Raw genomic sequence first — 9065 nt, 5'->3', positions numbered from 1 at the left:
AATTCCTTTGTAAATAGCCCAGAGCTCAGCTATAAAAGGGGAGCAAATGCCAATCTTGTAGAGGAACCCAGTAATCCATTTACCATTTTGGTCCCTAAGGAGTCCTCCACATGAAGCAAAGGATGAGCCTGGCTTTACTGATGCATCTACATTAAGTTTTATCCAACCTTGGGGGGAATCGTGTAAAGAATCTTGGGATACACCACCCCAAAAGCTAGCTCAAAGGTGAGAGTGTTCAAGGTCTTATAAACTCCACATTAGTTGCACATACAACCAATGTGGGACTATATCCCTCACATGAGAGCCCATTGGGCTTAAAGAGTGGACAATGCAACAGGCCCAGCCTACCTGTGCTAAGAAACGCCACAAGAGAAAGTGGGGGCGGCGAGGCTATGATACCATGTAAAGAATCTTGGGATACATCACCCCAAAAGCTAGCTCAAAGGGTGGGAGTGCCCTAGGTCTTATAAACTCCACATTAGTTGCACATACAACCAATGTGAGACTATATATCTCAACAAATCGACTAAGGAACTCGACTCGAAGGCTGCTGGTTAGGCTGAGCATTGATACCGTTTCCAGAAGAGGAGATGATTGTTGGGTTTGCTCTTTTACTAAAGCCCAAATGAGTTATTAGTATGAGAAGAGCCCAAGGAACCTAGAGCCCAATGAGCTAGGGTTTCTTGGAACCCATATAAATAGTACCTCTTAAGTCATCAGCCTAAAATGTCTTTTTTGTGCGAAAGAGGCAAGCTCAGAATCTAATCAGTGCCCACACACTTCCCCTTCTTCCTCGAGAGATAGTTTGGAAGATCTGCCACAGTCCAGCTTCAAGGAGGTTGTTCGTGCTGCGGCGCTGAGGTGAGCTGTTCGTGAAGAGGAATCCTACAAGGGAAGATTCTACACGAGACCTGCGCACCGAGAGGTAATTGTGAAACAAGGATGATTCGGTAAGCATACCAATGTACTAGGTCTTAAACCGCTTCCGCATAAATCTAAGATTTCCAACAATTGGTATCAGAGCCTTGGCTGTACATTGGTATGTGAATCTAGTTTCACTATTCATGTAATTAGTTTTGCTTCTTAAAATGTGGCACCTAGGGTTCTAGGATTATGGTATGAATCTAGCATGTGTATTTTATAATTCATTTTCATAAAAGTTTAAATTTTAATCGGTAAAAATGCTTTAATCCATGGTTAGGGTCTCTCGTGTATTTCTCGATTTGTAACAAGGAGGCTAATCCCATATGATTAGGTTTCCTCCTTGCTGTTTTTGTTTATTTTTGGAATTTCTGTGTATTTTTTCAATATTTTGTAAAAGTTCAAGATCGAGAAATCGCGAGGAAGATGCGCAGTCAGCACTGTCGGAGACTTTTCGAGGACTTACTGATCTCGGAATGGGGCGATCTATATATGGTTGGAAAGAGGACAGAAATACGAACGCAACGGTGGGTGGATCACCGCCATCGGAGACTCCACTCTCCACCACGCGCCTCCACAAGAGGCTGAGAGTGGCCGCCACTCTCCGGCAAAGAATGGGAGAGTGAGGGAGCATACGACCACCTTTTTGGGTGGTTCCGGCGGCGGTGCACTCGTCTCTACGTGGCGGTCCTTCCCCTGGAGTTTCAGCCTGATTTGACTTCGGGTGACGGCGCGGCAGACCTGACGGCTAGGTTTCCTCTTTCGCGTCCTAGGGTTTCTCGCCAAAGGATTGGGTCTTTGGGCTTTTTGGGCCCATGAAACCCTAAAGGGGCTTGAGACAGATACTATGGGCTAGGCAAAAGTCGAATTCTAAAGTTGTATTATTCAATTTAATTTAATTTAACTTTCTTTAAAATAGGAAGGCCATGGATTAAAGTAATTATGATTTATTATTTAATGCTTTTATTGATTGGTATAAATTATATGATTGATAACATGCTTTATTGCGATAACATGCCATATAGAATATGTGGTGCCATATTGTTGCATAACTTGTATGATTGCATGAGCATAATAGCTATTATGTCTTCAGCGACTAGTATGATAGTTATTATGGGATTATTTTGATTTTAAATCATCCTAAGAAATTAATTAATAATTATTATGATTTTTATTAAAAATCTAGATTAATAATTGAATTAATTAATTTTGGATAATTAACATCAAGATAAATAATCGTTATGGAAATTATTTTGATTTCAAATTATCCTCATAAATGATAATTATTATGAATGTTGTAATCTAGATTAATAATTAAGTCAGCTATTTGGATGATTTAAATCTAGAAAAATAATTAGAGAAAATTTCCTAAGAGAATTCTTTTATTTTGCGAGTAATTTGTGGGTTTTCTGAAATGGTCATGGAATAACACACGCTGCATACAACCTTCATGTATCATGATTGTTTGGAGCACACGCTGACGTAAAGTGACCGGATTTCAGTACCTTAATGCTTTCAAAATTATGTTAAGCTTAGTGCACGTTTATCGGCGCTCTTACTTATATAGTTTTTGAAATCAAACAAAGGAAATTAAATAATTCTTGGAAATTAGAAAATGTTGCTTATGTTGAATGGAAGGAGATTTAAATTAAGAGATTAATTTAACCTTCAAGCGCATTATAGGACCATTAATAAAATAATCATGTGAAGTCTCATCGAATAAGCATGATTGGATTTTATTAGATTGGACTTAAATATCTATGGGAGGAGATTTAAATTAAGAAATTAATTTAACCTCCAGGCGCATTGTGGGCCTATCAATAAAATAATCATGTGAGGCCCCAACGGATAAGCATGATTGGATTTATTGGGCCTTAATAATTTCAAAATTTTAATAAAGTATTGTACGGCCCATCGTCGATAATACTAAGTTATTAAAGATAATTTTGAAATTAAACAATGAATTCGACTGGGCTTATGAAAATTCTCAAACAAAAATGTTGAATGTGTGAAGGTTTTAAAAATTAATTAATTTTAAAACCTGCGGGCTCCATTTGTGGGTTTATTAGTGAAATGGTTATCGCTGAAGCCCCATCGGATAAGGATAATCAGATTTCACTAGATTAAATCTTAATAATTTCAAAATTTTAGTAAAGTATTGTACGGCCCATCGTCGGCAATGCTTAGACACTAAGGATAATTTTGAAATTAAACAATGGTTAATTACATTCAACTTTGGTAAAATTGTTAACCCTCCCATCGAGGCTCTGGCAATGGCACTGAAGGCCCAAATAACAATTTTGGTTTTTACAAGTGACTTGCCCATCGTAAGCCTTGTAAAGATAAACTGAAGGATTGTTAACAATAAACAAGAGTAGTTATGAGAATCTACTCGCACTTCGTTTGTTTATTGCATTATTTGTTTGTAATTGTGTGCTTTATATGTTTTTCAGAAAATATCTTAGAAATGATTTTGAGTCGAAAACCTCTAGATGGTACCAACTATGAATAAGTGAAAAGCAAATTTTTTGATATTGTTCTAAAACATGGAAGCTAAAATTTGTTCTGACAATGCGAGGGCCATAGCAACCTGCAGAGGATGCGTCTTAGGAAACTAAGATGCATTTCTCAGATTAGGAAAGGGCAGATATGGTAGTTCGTTGCTATATTATTGTCAGTCTTTCAAAATACTTGCAGAAGCAAGTGTACATGATTAAGAGTGGAGTAGAAATGCTTCAGGCTCTTAATGACATGTTTGCTGCGTCTAGCAGCTCTGCTAGACAAAATGCAGTCGGTGCAGGTTTTGCTAAGAGTCTTGTTAAATCCAAAGGGAAACCCAAGGGTGGTAACAAGAACAAAATGACTTGGTTATCAGTTGTCAAACCAGTTGCTATGAAGAAGCCGCAAGGCAAGTTCTTCAAGTGCAGACTGAAGGGATACTGAAAGAAAAATTGTCCAGAGGTGATGAAAAGAACCTGACATGGGCATATCAAGGCCTGATCAGTGAATGAATTATTGATTCAGGATTCACTGATTATGTTTGTTACTCTTTGTAGTAGTTCAAACATGGCATACCTGTCAGCAATGGACATAGATATTTTAAGCTTGAAAATGGAAACTTGTGTCTGCATTTGCAGTAGGACAAGTTATTTATACGACTATGGTTTTGAGTGACTGTTTATTTGTTCCGGATTTCAAGAGGAATTCAATTTTTGTTAGTTGTTTTGGTTAAAACATGGTTTGACAATGCAATTGATTCCTCAGTTACATTTCGAAGTTCATCTTCGTCTTGTTTTGTTCTGGTACATTGTTTAAATAGTCTTTATTACCTATGTCCTATACCCTTTTTTAAATTTGTTATGTTGAATGGAAAGGATGATGAACAAGAACTTTCACCAAAGAAATAAAAGTTTCAAATGAAACATAACTTTGGCCTTTGTGATTGAGTCATATTATCTCAAGTAGGAAACATATTTTAGTTAAAAGAGGGACTGAAAGTTCAATAATATTTTAACTAACAGCTACATGTTAGTCCTATTTGGAAGGTAAAGTGACCAAGCAATCCTACAAGGGCCAAAAAGGTTTGCGCAACTATTAAACTGGAACTGGTACATACTAATGTATGTGGACCAATTAGTGTTCAGACCAGAAGAGGTGATGAGTACTTCATTATATGAATGTTTACTCTGGATTTGGACAGATGAACCAAGTGCGCCATAAGTCTAAAGCTTTTGGAAATTCCAAGAGGTTTAGTCTGAGGCAGAAAAGCATGTAGGTGTTCAAATCAAAAACACTTTGGTCTGACTAAAGTGTTGGCTACCTATCTGGTAACTTCAGGTCTTACTTGATTTAAGAGGGGATAATTTTTGTAACTGTCAACTCTAAGAATGCGTTAGTTGAATGAAGTTGCAGTATGTGAAAATCAAACATTTCTAGACTTGGTGAAGATCATGTTCAGTTATTCATCTTTGTCAATGTTGTTCAAGGGAGATGCCTAAGAGAAGGAAATGTACCTTCTTAACTTGATTCCGTCAAAGTTTGTTGTAAAGACACCTAAAGAACTATGGAAAGGGTGCAAGCCCAGATCAAACCATATTCGGATTTAGGGTGCTACGGCACACGTCCTACAACAACAGTCAAATGAGATGGAATCTTGTATGGAAGAGTGCATATCTTTTGGCTACCCTAAGAGAACTAGGGATGATTTCTTATTTAGTCTTAAGGACAAGATAATCTAAGTGAGCACTCACATGATTTTCTTAAAGGAGGACTAGATAAGAAATTATAAGCTCTTAAGTTAGGTTATTCTTGATGAGATTTATCTCAGATCAAGAATTTCTAGAATCTCTAGAAGCTTCATCCACTGTTCCCTTGATTGTTCAAGAGGGGATAGATATATCTCTAAGTGAACAAACACGAGAACCATGATTGGAAATTCAACATGATAATATATAAGTGAAACTAGTAGAAATATTAGTATCACATGTAAAGGAACAATATCAAGGATAAGCGGATCCTCAAGAAATTGAAGATCCATCATTTGACCCACTCTTTGTTTTACCTATAAATACACAAGGTCTAGTGCAGTACATTTGTAGTGGGAGAGAACCTTGTTAACTCTCAAGTTGTTTCTTGTTGAGTGACATTGATCCTACTAGTTACGATAATGCACTAGAAGATGTTGTTGATCAAGTGTTGCTCAGGCTATGAACAATGAGTTGAAATACTTGTATTTCAACTCCGTTCGGTCCTAGTAAAGACACCAAGAGGGGTAAAACCCACAAGGTGCATGTGGACATAAAAGACAAAGAGAGGATGGACAGAAAGGTGAAAACCTTCAAAGCTAGCTTGGAGGCATTTTTTGCCAGACGCCATGCTTGAGTCTATCCAGATTCTCTTAATTGCTATAACTCTCAATTATGAGATTTCATTTTGGGAGTTGGATGTCAGGATATCTACATACAACAACCAAAAGGGTTTATAGCAAATGAGTAGGAACACACGGTATGCAAGTTGTGAAAGTCTATTTCATAGACTTAAGCAAGCATCCAGGTCTTGAAACATCAGTTTTGATCAGGTTATCAAAATTTTGATTTTGAGAGAACCTTGATGAATGATGTGTATTTGTATGTAAAGGATACAACGGAAGACAGTAGCTTTTCTGGTACTTTATGTATATGATATGCTCCTTATTAGAAACAATGTGGAGGTAATATCAAACATAAAGAGTTGGCTAAGTTAGTGTTTTGGTATGGAAGTACTGGGGAAGCCAATTATATTCTTGGTATAAAACTCTTGTGAGACCGGAAGAATAAGTTGTTGGCATCACCTCAGGCTACTTACATTGACAAAACCCAAAATTCAACATGAGAATTCTAAGAGAAGAATTATAATTCTCAGACGTGGAATCCATCTTCCTAAGGAGTGACCAAAGACTTCTAAGAAGGAAGAATGCATGAGCAAGATATCTTATGCTTTGGCAAAGGTAGACTCACGCATATCATGTTGGGCGTTAAACCAGACATCTGTCACGTAGTGGGAGTAGTGAGATAGTACCATTTTGAACCTAGAGAAATACTAGATTATTGTTAAGCATGTACTCAAGTATCTTTGGAGAACGAGAGATCATATGCTGGTATATTCTAGTGGGAGTCTTGAAAAGCTGAGTTTTCAAAAATTCAGTTATTTTAAGTGGATATTGACTCAAGAAAATCAACCTCGAGCTATGAGTTTTTCACTAAACTCAGATAGCATTAGAGGTGGATCTTGCAGACCCAGTTACTAAGAGTTTGCCTGAACTTGTGTTCGAGAGGCATGTTACTTCTTTGGGTCTTAGGAGGATCCCAGACTTGCATTAAGCAAGTGAGAGTTATTGGTTTCATTGTGCTCTTGGAGTAAGACGATGAAACAATAGAATAATTTTCTGAATTTCATAAATAAGATTTTATTTATTTATTTTGCGCACTATTTACAAACATAAAGGTCCGGATCAAATTGTGGAGTATATGATCATATGGATACGTTCATAGAGGACATGATCATAGGTTCTCACAATTGATGAATGGATTCACAGCTGTTAAATAAAGTTGGGCACTTTATTCAGGCTGCAATATTTTATGAAATGATTTTGTCCGAATCATTGTAAAATATTGGTGTGAATTAACATTCACATTGAAAGGATCAAGGAGAGATTTGATTAAGGTTGTTTTTCTGTCACAAGGTATCAAATCTCCAGTTAACTATAGTTATGTGATTGCTCTTAATCCTGAGTTTATTATAAATAGGTAATCAAATAGTTTTCATTCTTTGATTTACCAACGGGTGAGGTTCGATCTATTGACGACCAATAACTCGGTATTTTGGGAGTGAGATTATTTGATTATCGGTATTTATGAGATAAACAACATGTAATTTGTAGGATATGTCCCCTTGATATGTTTCGGTACTTGGATATTAAAGACATTGGCCAGTGCATCTAATCCATTAGAGAAACTATCATAGTCAAGGGAATAAATAATTGATTGAGTTACAGAAAACTTGTCAATCAATTATAGACATTCTACAAAGGGGCGATGCATATTAATGTTATAAGTGTTGTTAATCTTGGAGTTCAAATTCGGGCTTTTAGTGGAGTAGCACCGAATTAGATAATCATTCGTTGATTATCAGGAGCCTTTATTAATAACAGATGGTAGATCCCCAAGCTAGCTTGAGACAAGGGATGGGGTATTTTCGGATAGATGATGACTTATAGGTTACATGATCTTGGGTTTTACGACTCAAGTTTGTATCCAAAAGAGCAAGTGGGAGATTGTTGGGTTTGCTCTTTTACTAAAGCCCAAATGGGTTATTAGTATGAGAAGAGCCCAAGGAACCTAGAGCCCAATGAGCTAGGGTTTCTTGGAACCCATATAAATAGTACCTCTTAAGTCATCAGCCTCCAAGGTCTTTTTTGTGAGAAAGAGGCAAGCTCAGAATCTAATCAGTGCCCACACACTTCCCCTTCCTCCTCGAGAGATAGTTTGAAAGATCTGCCACAGTCCAGCTTCAAGGAGGTTGTTCGTGCTGCGGCACTGAGGTGAGCTGTTCGTGAAGAGGAATCCTACAAGGGAAGATTCTACACGAGACCTGCGCACCGAGAGGTAATTGTGAAACAAGGATGATTCGGTAAGCATACCAATGTACTAGGTCCTAAACCGCTTCCGCATAAATCTAAGTTTTCCTACATCAACAACCACCAAAGAACATTAAACCACATTAAATACTCATGATAGAACACATCCATAATCAGCCCTAATATATCATGTAACTCACTTGACACATCAATTTCCAACCATTAAAGTTGTAGTGAGAAAAAGTATTATCACATAAAGATTAGTAATTTTAAACATTATTTTACGTTTTTCACTTTATTTGAACGAATTCTAACAATGTAAGTTGGGTATAAGAATAATAAATTTAAACAAATTCAAATACTAAGTAAGTAACAATGTCAAAACAAAATGCAAGAAAGACCGTTTGACAAAACAATTAAAACAAAGAAAGATGCGATGATGAAGATAGTTAGGTTTCAATTTATGTGAATCTTCCCTTGCTAGGAAGAAAAGAGAAAGGTTAAGACATTATCAAAATATATCAATTTCAACCAATTCTATTGCCAATCAATTCAACATAACTACTTAAAGTTTAATCCTTTCGTGTTCTAACATTTACTCCATGCTAAGAAACATAATCCCTAGCATATCTTAGGAGGGCTTAATCATTACAAGCAATGAATTAGCATGTCTCATATATCTATCCCTAGAATCATGCAAATAACAAGGGGAAATTACCGAAGTGCGGTTTATAAATCAATATTCTTATTATCATATATAAACCAAATATCAAACTATGAGAGGTCAAATCATAGAAAACATTAAGAACAAGATAATTCACTAAATAGAGAAAAAGAGAAATCGAATTAAAACAAAGGAAAAAACGTTTGTCCTTTAAAAACATTTATATACCAATATAAAAAATCACCAATTATGCACCAAAACGACGTCGTTTCATCTAAAATGACACAAAGTTATATCTTTTAAAAAAACAAATATTTTTCCCTAAAACAAAATCAATTCATAACAAAATCCAATTGGATTTCATTT

The sequence above is a fragment of the Gastrolobium bilobum genome, unplaced genomic scaffold (assembly GCF_033153095.1).
Source record: "Gastrolobium bilobum isolate Gb01-03AN ecotype WA unplaced genomic scaffold, APGP_CSIRO_Gbil_v1 utg10043, whole genome shotgun sequence".
In the NCBI taxonomy this organism is placed as follows: Eukaryota; Viridiplantae; Streptophyta; class Magnoliopsida; order Fabales; family Fabaceae; genus Gastrolobium; species Gastrolobium bilobum.
Note: the sequence above shows the minus strand (reverse complement) of the source record.